Source organism: Euprymna scolopes, chromosome 22, assembly GCF_053919585.1.
Source record: "Euprymna scolopes isolate OS-2025 chromosome 22, ASM5391958v1, whole genome shotgun sequence".
Classification (NCBI taxonomy): domain Eukaryota; kingdom Metazoa; phylum Mollusca; class Cephalopoda; order Sepiida; family Sepiolidae; genus Euprymna; species Euprymna scolopes.
The window spans coordinates 50,221,925-50,233,093 of record NC_136503.1 but is presented as its reverse complement, the minus strand read 5'-3'; the positions used below and the strand labels follow the sequence as shown (position 1 = coordinate 50,233,093).

Sequence of the window (11,169 nt, the reverse complement as noted above, 5' to 3'; positions counted from 1 at the left end):
CTATTTGTTATTTGCCAAAACTCGTGGGAACGAAGCCGCTGATCAGCTACCTTGGATTTAACAGACTGGGCATATAGCTCTCTTGCATACATATATTGTGTTAAAAACATGGAGTAATGTTCTTTAAAGGAACTGGCTAATCAGAATCACTAATTGATTTTATTAACCGCAAAATTTCGTGAAAAAAATTTACTTTATATATACGCTGTCATTAGTTTTCATCTCTTAGTGTTTCTCTTTTTTATTTTACTTTTGTTAGTCTGAAGAGATCAAGGGGCTCCTTCCTGGGGCTAACACTTGATTCTATTACAGTTTAAATTTATATCCGAGGGCTCTTTTAAGAATAGACGCTGTTCCCTTTATGGCTGCTATCTGTATTTCCTTACAGCTTGGTTTTCCAGGGATTGCTTCTACGTATTTTTGAAGGTTCTTTTTTATTAGGCTAGTTGTAATATTATTTCATTTCCTATCATTCCGTGCAGATTAACTAGTCGTTAAGAATTGATATGTATATGCAATTGTTATAAAGTCTCTATTTAGTTTAATATTGAATTGAATGCAAAGTAAGTATAAATTGACACACCGGCTCTCGTTAGATCACCAAAGTTAAGCAACGTTGAGCCTGGTCAGTAACAGATGGGTGACAAATTTCAGAATTCCAGGCTCTGTATATAGTAGGACATCGACACATTCCTCCAAGAGTTGAAAAAAAAACTGAAGTTACCACCTCCCCTAACAGAGATATGCATGCGACTGGATTGTGAATTTCATACTCTCATGGAACTTCCCCCTTTGGAGAAATCCGGTTAAACCCGCATTAGGGTTAGTGCCGTTTCCATTCCGTTTCATGTCAAATGGAGGCGGAAATATTTATGGGAAAATTCAAATGTGACCTTTCGATGTTGTCCTTTACACGTCCTTGACCCCTGATTGCTGCCCAGTTATGATCTGCACCCTGGTCGGTACAGTTATGATATGTCGACTGGGCGACCAGGTCTGCCAACCGTTAGTACGTCACGTCACCCAGTGAGTTCTTCGTTAAGGCGTTGGGGATTCTTCTCGGATGCTTGGTCCTCAATGCCTGTTCTCCGTGGATCGTCTAGTTATTCTGGGTGTTCGTTGACGGATACGGTGTCACAAATGGCAAATAAAGAATGTACATATATACGGATCAACGCACATCAGCAACAAAACTCCGGAGGTTAGTTAATATAATATATATTTCGGAAATTCATAAAAGAAGTATTTACAGCATATACATAGTTGACAATTAATTCAAGCAAGCAGTTAGTTTTACAACTGAGCTTCTGTTGTTGAAATACCTGGTCGGTATTGCGGACTTTGCGTAATTCTCATTAAGTAATCTACACGTTATAAGCGTTGAGTTATCAGGCAACAAGGGGAGAGAGAGAGAGGTGATTCTGCCGAGACTTATCTCTCTTCTTCTGACTCTTACTACTCTTCACTGACTACTCGGTTCTTCTTACTGACTTAATCTCTAATTTTGCACTTCTTTTATAATACAATTATGGAATGATGACGACACCCATGTTCGTCATCGACCAATCAAATTGCTTGATTATAATTCGACGGGGCCTTTTCTCATTGGTTGATTATACTTCGACAGGGCCCTTTTTCATTGGTCCATTTCCAAAATTGGTTTGACTCCTCCCTTAATTAACGCCCAACTTACACGTTGTATTAACTCCTCCCTGGCTTACTAATGGAATTTCCCCCTATCCAGGAAAATTATTTTTCCTTTGAATTAAAGCAAATCACGCGATTTTATTTGTTTTAAAATTATCTATTGATCTCACCTTTCGCTTTGATAATTCAAAGGGATTTTAGTTTAGCTTTGAATTAAGTTCTGGTTGTCGGCCATTTTATTATATCAGACATTTTGTTTACGTCAAAAGACCAAGAATGCATTTGTCGCTTTGAACTTATCGGACATTTCCCATCCGAGCAAAAACATTTCATAAATTCCCTTTTTTCGTTCGACCTGATTCACCAAATGACAATTCTCGATACGTTATTTTATTGTTTTGAAATTTCGGACAATTCATTTTTTTTCCTCTTCTTTGTTCTAAACACAATGCCGAGTCACTGCGTGTGTTTCAAAAACAACCCGACTTTTCAACTTGTCAAATTCCCAGGTCAACTTTTGGCTCATAGTTTTGCCAATTGCGGGTGTGAAATCCCCACCCCTCCGGCTACTGTACACTATGATTTCGGCCATTGGAGATCAAACGCCTGTGTATTTTGGCTAACATATTTTATGCATTCTTTTTCGCTTTTGAAGTCTAGAATTTGATTCAACTTTTCGCCACAAAGGCACTCCCGCCGCCGCCATTTCAACAACAGACTTAGCTCAGAATTTATTCACAAATAAAAATTAATAATAATTTTTATTCTTTCAACCCGGTCATCGTCCGAGAACAAAAAATTACTTTCAACTAAAAGAAACGTCACATCAACCCTACAGGTCTGATGTGGCCTCTCTTTAGTGTTACACAAATACCTGTGAATATTGTGAAATTCGTACAGTATATATTCAACATCATATAATAACTCGTCACCAAATTTCAGGTACTTCATTCTTAAGGAATTTAACGGCTAATATTTGGGCATAATCGTCATTTGAAAATTCAACACGCACTAACACCGGTGCCTGGTTATCAAACATGCATTTCAAACGAAAAAAAAAAACAATAAAAAAAACTCCATTTACGCACTGACGTGGCATGTCGAAATTTGTAAAAAATTCTAAAAACTCACGCAAAATGATTAAATAGATCTGTTAGAATCTTACTAAACAACTACAACAAAACATCGCTATCATCGAATATCCTCGATTGTCTAACTTGAAATTGAAGAAGTAAACTGAAAATAAGGGAGATAACTTAGTTTGTCATACGGAATTGGTCGCAACAGAAGAGACTGACAAAATTGTATTATTCGATGAATTGTATTTCTTCTTGTAATTATTTTTGGACTCGAACATTTCTCATAATTTCTGGAATTTTATCCAAGTTCGGCATGGCACCTAATTACATAATAGATGTTTTACTTCAAGTACATACTTTTGGTTCCCAATTAATGATGCGCAAACATCCAAATTCCTTGTACAATTATGTTCGAGGAGATTTAGTGTAATTTAATGAAACACATTAAATTCTAATTTAGCGTGATTCCCTGAATTTGAATTTCGTCTTTAGATCCTTTAAATATATATTTTCGACATTTTCTTTAATCGAAATTATGTACTAAATTGTAATCAAAATTAGAATTAAGATTAGTACGGTTATATCTTGATTGCAATATTCGTAGGGAGACATAAAATTAGTGTAAAAATTTTTGGTTCGGGGAATTATATTATCCATCATGGAATTGGTAATTTTCGAGTTTAATATCTATCTATATGCCTACTTCTCTCTCTTTATACACACACACACACACACACACACACACACGCATATATATATATATATATATATATATACATATATATATATTATTTAATTGGAATTCATTATTAAGATGAGTATTATTTATTAATTTATTTATTGCGGACTATTTTTCTCATCTTCCTTAGTTGTTGTTTCAAGAGGTTTCGGCCAACTATTCTTCTGGCCGCGACGGGATATGAACTCTGAATCTCCTAACTGCATCCTCAGCAATTACTGCCATTTACTCCATAGTTATTGTCGTCTCACCATGTTTTTGGCCAAGTGAGTCTCTGTCCGACTTTGGGTATGATTGAAACCGCTATCCTCAGACAATACTCATCTGGAACCGTAGAGTTTCAACGTCTATATCTACTACGCCACGGGCCCCGAAGGGCGATGAAAGTTGGATGTTTTGGTCTTATAAATTCACGTTTATTTATTATCTGATCTTCCATGGTCGGGTCCGTAACTTATGGTATATATATATATTATTTTAATTGGAATTCATTATTGAGATGGGTACTTTTTATTCATTTATTTATTGCGGACTATCATCCTCATCTTTATTACCCACCTAACGAAGGCCAGAGGAATAGTTCGCCGAAACGTCGTGAAACAACAACTTAGAAAGATGGTGATAATAGCCCGCAATAAATAAATTTATATATATATATATATATATATATATATATATATATATATATATATATATATATATATATACTAGCAAAGGTACCCGTCGTTGACTGGGTTCAAAAACAGCCTACAGAAAATGGACTTTGATTTATGAAAGTATGATAGGTTATGAAAAGGGAGGGTTGTAAATTTTGTTTGAATTTGGGGGTGTCAAAACCAAAGCAAAATATGATGAAAGTAAAAATAAAATAGATAAACCCCATAATTTATTATAACATGCCTATTCACACTGAAATCCTCATCACAATGTTCTGTGGATCTATATTAAAAAACCTTGTTAAACTTTGTGACATATTTCCATTCTATGGAGGTCAGGCGCGAACGAACACATCATACTTTTATTATACCATATTTCTTCAAACTGAAACATAACTATAAAAGTATACTTACGCAGATAGATATGAAAAGTCTTTATTAAAGTTTGTGCCTATTTTTATTCTATGGAGGCTAGGCGCGAACGCAGACCCCACAATCTTATTATACCATCCCTATTTAAGTTAAAACATACTTATCAAAGTATCCTTATGTACATTTATATCAAAAACACCTGTAAACGTTTTTTTTTAATTTTACATTTTTTTTTATTTCCATACTTTGTGGACCAGACGGTAACGCAGACCCCACAATTTTAGTGAACCACCGGTGTACCAGATCAAACATACCCATTCCTGTGTCGCGATACATCTTCTATCATTATATGTAATTTTTTTTTAAACAGTCAACCATATAGGAGATAATTCGTGACCAGACACACACAGAGACATTCAGCTTTATATATATATATATATATATATATATATATATATATATATATATATATATATATATTCATATTCAAAAGTTTAAGCGTATATGCATTATATGCAAGTAAATCCACGGTTTCTAACTTGGTGAGTGAATATATGCATATTCACAATTTTGCAATTGCGTTTTTTTTTCTTTTTATCATTTTGATTTCCATTATCAATCAATGGAGAAAATCGAATCTAAAGAATAAAATAAGTCAAAATCAAAATAAATCCAGATTTTTGCAATCGATCTGATTCTTCTCCGGTGAAGGTCATTTCGGATTTGTACCTTCCCATACATGTCCTCGCTAAGCAAAAGTAACAGAAAATAGACAAACAAATAAGCAATTTTAAACAAACAGAAAGCGGGAAAAATATTGAAACGTTTAGAAAACACAAATCGCAAAGGAAAGAAACAAATATGTAGAAGAAAACATGAAATGAATTAAAAGATGAAGAAAAAGATGCAACAAAAATTTGACCAAAAATTAAGTTTAAATAGAAAAGCAATGTTGAATGAGAAGGTAAACTTACAGTTGCAAAAAGGAAAGAAAAAAGGAAAGAAAAAAGAAAGAAAAAAATGAACTCAATACAATAGATGAATAAAACTAACAGATAAATGGAGAAAAATTTATCAAAGGTCAAGTAGAAAATGAAATGAAGGTTGAACAAGACTAAAAATTCATTGAACAATGCAGAGTTAAAAGAGGGAAGGGAAAGGGAAAGGGAAAAAGAAAAGGAAAAGAAAAGTGACGTCATAGCAAAGACAAAAGGGCGTATGGCCCAATAAGCCGTGGCGTTCGGAGGAGTAGTGTTCTAGACGTGAATAGAGAAGCACGTATTCGAAACGTAGAGGATTCAAGACACAAAGGAGCGGAGAATTACATGTTCAGAGACACGAGAAAGCGGGAAAAGACGTTTACGAGACACAAGTGTTCGGAGAAGTGGGATTTGAGACGTGTACGAGACGTGTTGTTAGCGTCAAAGAGGAGACAAAAAGTCACGCGCGGCCGGAAAAGGAAATTGAACTTTTTAAATATTTAGAAAAAATGCGTTGTTGCAAATAACCAGATATAAAGGCACTTGAATTGGAAACCAAGGTATATTTCAGGGGAGTTTCCGATGGGTAGTTATTCTATACGTCCTGGAGATGAAGAATTCTCAGTGGACAGCTGTTCTGTACAGGTTTTGGACTTTATAATTTTGCAGGCAAAGAGCAAAAGATCCTTCTCGCTTTAACACAAAAACATATGTGCTGATTAGCTGATAGCAGAACGTGAATTAATTTGATTCGTCAGTTTCTATCAGCAGCGTTTATAAATAGAATCTCCCAACTCTGAGGGAGCATACCTCCATTTAACATAAAAAATATTGCAACAAAGGCTTTTGTTAAAAAAAGAATTCGATCAAAAGTGGCTTCTTTTACCACTTTTGATCGAATTTCCTCCGTGTATTCTTTCGTTTTTTTCCTTTGTTGTACCTATTTACAATGCCTCCCAACGGGACACAGTTAGACACCAGGGTCGCCTTTTAAACGTGGAGAAAAGGTACAAAAATAAAAAATTGTCTCAGTTGTGAAGGACTGCTCTTCCACCGAAAGAGAACAAGAAATGAAAGTGCAGCATCTGAAGAACAGATGGTATTTATTTGCTCCCCCACTGAGCAAATTAGGCACAAGGCCGTTTTTAATGTGAGGTAAAAACCAGCTCCCCTAAAAGTAGGCAAAAAGGGGGCACTCTGGTTACCAAAAATAATAATTGTCCCAGTATAGAGGGTTTCCCCTCCATTGACTGGTACAAATTATCTTAAGTGCAGCATCTGCCGGAACAGATACTACACTTTGATCTTGGCCAAAAGGCCAAGATTGTTTTTTCCTTTGTTGTAATGAGAATGAATATTTTTCAAAAGAATTGACAGTAGATAGAAAGGAAAGAAAAATAAAAAAGGAATAGTTAAAAAGGAACATAGAATGAACGAAACGAATGATTAATATTCAATCCAAGATGAAGTCGAAAAAATAAAGGAGGACTGAATGTGAGTGGACATCTTTTAAAAGAATTCACATTTGAAATAAACGAATAAAAAATAAGAAGAAATGAATATTACGTTTATGAACTTTTGAGATGAGAAATGGTTATTCGTATTATTTGGATTCTTCGAACTACTATACAGATATAAAGTGTCATCTTATCAACGTTTAGGGCGATGTAACCTCCGACCTTCTTCAGGTGTATTTTGTCGACTCGGGAATGATTCTGTCGAACTCGGGAATTTCGATGGAATTTCGAAAACAACTTAATCAATCGTAAAAGTGATATTTTCTGAAGTTTGAAGGTTCATTTCTCAGTGTGGACGACCGAAAAGTATAATTGCGAATTACTTATGACATCTATCCAGTCATGGCTGAAGGAGCATGCTTCCTCCCGTTCCAAATTCAGCCCAAAGTTATAAGTTAGACAGAAGCATTTCCAAATTAGACAAAGTACACTTAAAAAAGGTCAAATGTTGGTTAATTGTTTTTGTTTTGCGGCATATCAACCTTTTTCGGGTTATTTAATGCCGAATCTAGTTATTTTGAGGAACGATTTTTAATGGAGTATATTATTTTTTTTCGCCAGATTCTATTTAACCGATAGTTAGGACCCTAACAGGTACTACCACTCCGGGTCAGAGTGGACCTGGGAGCAATGGCAATTAAAGGGTGGCTCCACACTCCCCAAAGCCCGCAAGGTGGGGGCCTCACTATCGGATATAGTTTTAGGTCATATCCAGGACCAGTCGAATGTTACATCTACCTAAACGTTATGAAAATGGCACACAAGATGAGAACAGTAGTCCCAAGACTCCAAATAATACGAATAGAAATAAATATTAATAAAAACAATGGAATGAAGAGGGGGGATACAAGCAGCTAAGAAAGTAAATCGATAAAATATGATGTTGAAAGAAAAATAAAAGTTGGATAAAATGAACATTTAAAAAAAAAAATCACAGTAGAAAGAAGGGAGTTTTAATCTGCTTACAAGTCATCGTTCGCCAAGACCCAGATGCCACTTGAAGATTAAAAGAGAAAATATTTAAAAGTAAAATAAAACGAATAAAAAGATGAAGAAAATTGAATGAAAGGTGAAGTTTAAAAAGAAAAGGTTGAACAAGGAGGATTTTTAAAAGAATCCAATTACAAAGAATGAAACATGAATGAATGGAAATAAAATGAAGTAACAAATGAAGTAACAAATGAAGTAACGAATGAAGTAACGAATGAAGTAACAAATGAAGTAACGAATGAAGTAACGAATGAAGTAACAAATGAAGTAACGAATGATGTAACAAATGAAGTAACGAATGAAGTAACAAATGAAATAACGAATGAAGTAATTAATGAAGTAACGAATGAAGTAACAAATGAAATAACGAATGAAGTAACAAATGAAGTAACGAATGAAGGAACATATGAAGTAACGAATGAAGTAACGAATGAAGTAACAAGTAAAGTAACAAATGAAGTAACGAATGAAGTAACGAATGAAGTAACAAATGAAGTAACGAATGAAGTAACGAATGAAGTAACGAATGAAGTAACGAATGAAGTAACGAATGAAGTAACAAATGAAGTAACGAATGAAGTAACAAATGAAGTAACGAATGAAGTAACGAATCAAGTAACAAATGAAGTAATGAATAAAGTAACAAATGAAGTAACGAATGAAGTAACGAATGAAGTAACGTATGAAGTAACGAATGAAGTAACAAATGAAGTAACGAATGAAGTAACAAATGAAATAACGAATGAAGTAACAAAGGAAATAACGAATGAAGTAACAAATGAAGTAACGAATGAAGTAACAAATGAAGTAACGAATGAAGTAACGAATGAAGTAACGAATGAATTAACGAATGAAGTAACAAATGAAGTAACGAATGAAGTAACAAATGAAGTAACGAATGAAGTAACAAATTAAGTAACGAATGAAGTAACGAATGAAGTAACAAATAAAGTAACGAATGAAGTAACAAATGAAGTAACGAATGAAGTAACGAATGAAGTAACAAATGAAGTAACGAATCAAGTAACAAATCAAGTAAAAAATGAAGTAATGAATAAAGTAACAAATGAAGTAACGAATGAAGTAACGAATGAAGTAACGAATGAAGTAACAAATGAAGTAACGAATGATGTCACAAATGAAGTAACGAATGAAGTAACAAATGAAATAACGAATGAAGTAACAAATGAAGTAACGAATGAAGTAACAAATGAAATAACGAATGAAGTAACAAATGAAGTAACGAATGAAGGAACATATGAAGTAACGAATGAAGTAACGAATGAAGTAACAAATAAAGTAACGAATGAAGTAACAAATGAAGTAACGAATGAAGTAACGAATGAAGTAACGAATGAAGTAACGAATGAAGTAACGAATGAAGTAACAAATGAAGTAACGAATGAAGTAACGAATCAAGTAACAAATGAAGTAATGAATAAAGTAACAAATGAAGTAACGAATGAAGTAACGAATGAAGTAACGTATGAAGTAACGAATGAAGTAACAAATGAAGTAACGAATGAAGTAACAAATGAAATAACGAATGAAGTAACAAATGAAATAACGAATGAAGTAACAAATGAAGTAACGAATGAAGTAACAAATGAAGTAACGAATGAAGTAACGAATGAAGTAACGAATGAATTAACGAATGAAGTAACAAATGAAGTAACGAATGAAGTAACAAATGAAGTAACAAATAAAGTAACAAATTAAGTAACGAATGAAGTAACGAATGAAGTAACAAATAAAGTAACGAATGAAGTAACAAATGAAGTAACGAATGAAGTAACGAATGAAGTAACAAATGAAGTAATGAATCAAGTAACAAATCAAGTAAAAAATGAAGTAATGAATAAAGTAACAAATGAAGTAACGAATGAAGTAACGAATGAAGTAACGAATGAAGTAACAAATGAAGTAACGAATAAAGTAACGAATGAAGTAACGAATGAAGGTATAGAAAATATTACAAAATTAAAGACAAACGAAAGAAAATTGGAAATTATTGAAAAAAATTGAAAGTGAAATAGAAAATTGGGCAATTTCTTTGGCTGAATTTAATAATTTTGATAAATGTGTTTTTTGTCTTTTTGTTTATTTTAATTAGTTAATATCTTAAAAATATCTTCAGATCTATTATATATTTGCATACATTTGATTTTTGTAAATCAGTAGTCAGTAAAAGACACCATACCCGTCTTGTACAAAAGCGGCACACATCCGAGGTAGGTTGAACCGGCTTGCTCTGAAGGAGGAAGTTTGATGGGAATATCAAATTTACAAACGGTCCCCAATCGTTTGGATATACTTGTCAGGAGAGATGATCACGTTGGAATTTTGCAGTTCTCACAAGCAGATGCCGACATGCTCCTACATACAGCCACTGGTATTTTCAAATGCTCTGGTACTGACGGGGCTCAACGTTGCTTACTTTCGGTGATCAAACGAGTACCGATACAGGAACGTGATTATGCCGTATTCTATTTAGTCTAGAGTCCGAAGTTTGGCTGATGCTACCACTTCGGATCAGAGTAGATATGTGAGTAATTGAAACGAATGGCTGACTAACGCTTCAATTTAAAACTAATTTCCAGCCTCAGCATCGGATGTAGTTATAGATTATGCTCAGAACCAGTTTAAGGACGACAAAGTCGGAGTAGTTTATACGGTTGGAAGGTAATGCAGATAAAATTATTTATTTTAATGGCAAAAGTAGAAAGGGTTGTGAATATGGATACTTACGCAGAATACGAAGCGTTCTATTTTCTTTTTAAATAGGATTTCAAGTTAAATTCAATGTTTTTATGGTGTACGGTTAGGTTGAAGTACGGAATAGGAAATAAATGATCTCACGTCTCTAAATTAATAATAGGATTCTAAATAATAACGTTGTGATTTCAACACGGTCGCTTTTCTGCATGAGTACAGAAATGTGGATTATGGAATAAAGTTGAGTTCGATAGGTACGAAAATCCTTTACAAGGATGTTCGATGCAGGGAAGTCTTGTTCCGAAGATCTACCGCAAGGAAGACCAGAATAAATTGAAAACAAAACCATCCCTATAAGAGATAATGAGATCATGCAACTTAATTATTTTAGTGTAAGGCTTTTAATTGTTTTTTATAAATGATATAGATGTTAAAATCAGAGGGAAATTCTTCTATGTTATTAAATTGGTGTTT

General features: G+C 33.8%; 1 pseudogene; it reads right to left on the bottom strand.

The window, feature by feature from the left end:
- Nucleotides 1-6,656: 6,656 nt before the first annotated feature.
- LOC145244159 (U2 spliceosomal RNA) lies at nucleotides 6,657-6,804 on the bottom strand (annotated as a pseudogene).
- Nucleotides 6,805-11,169: the final 4,365 nt, after the last annotated feature.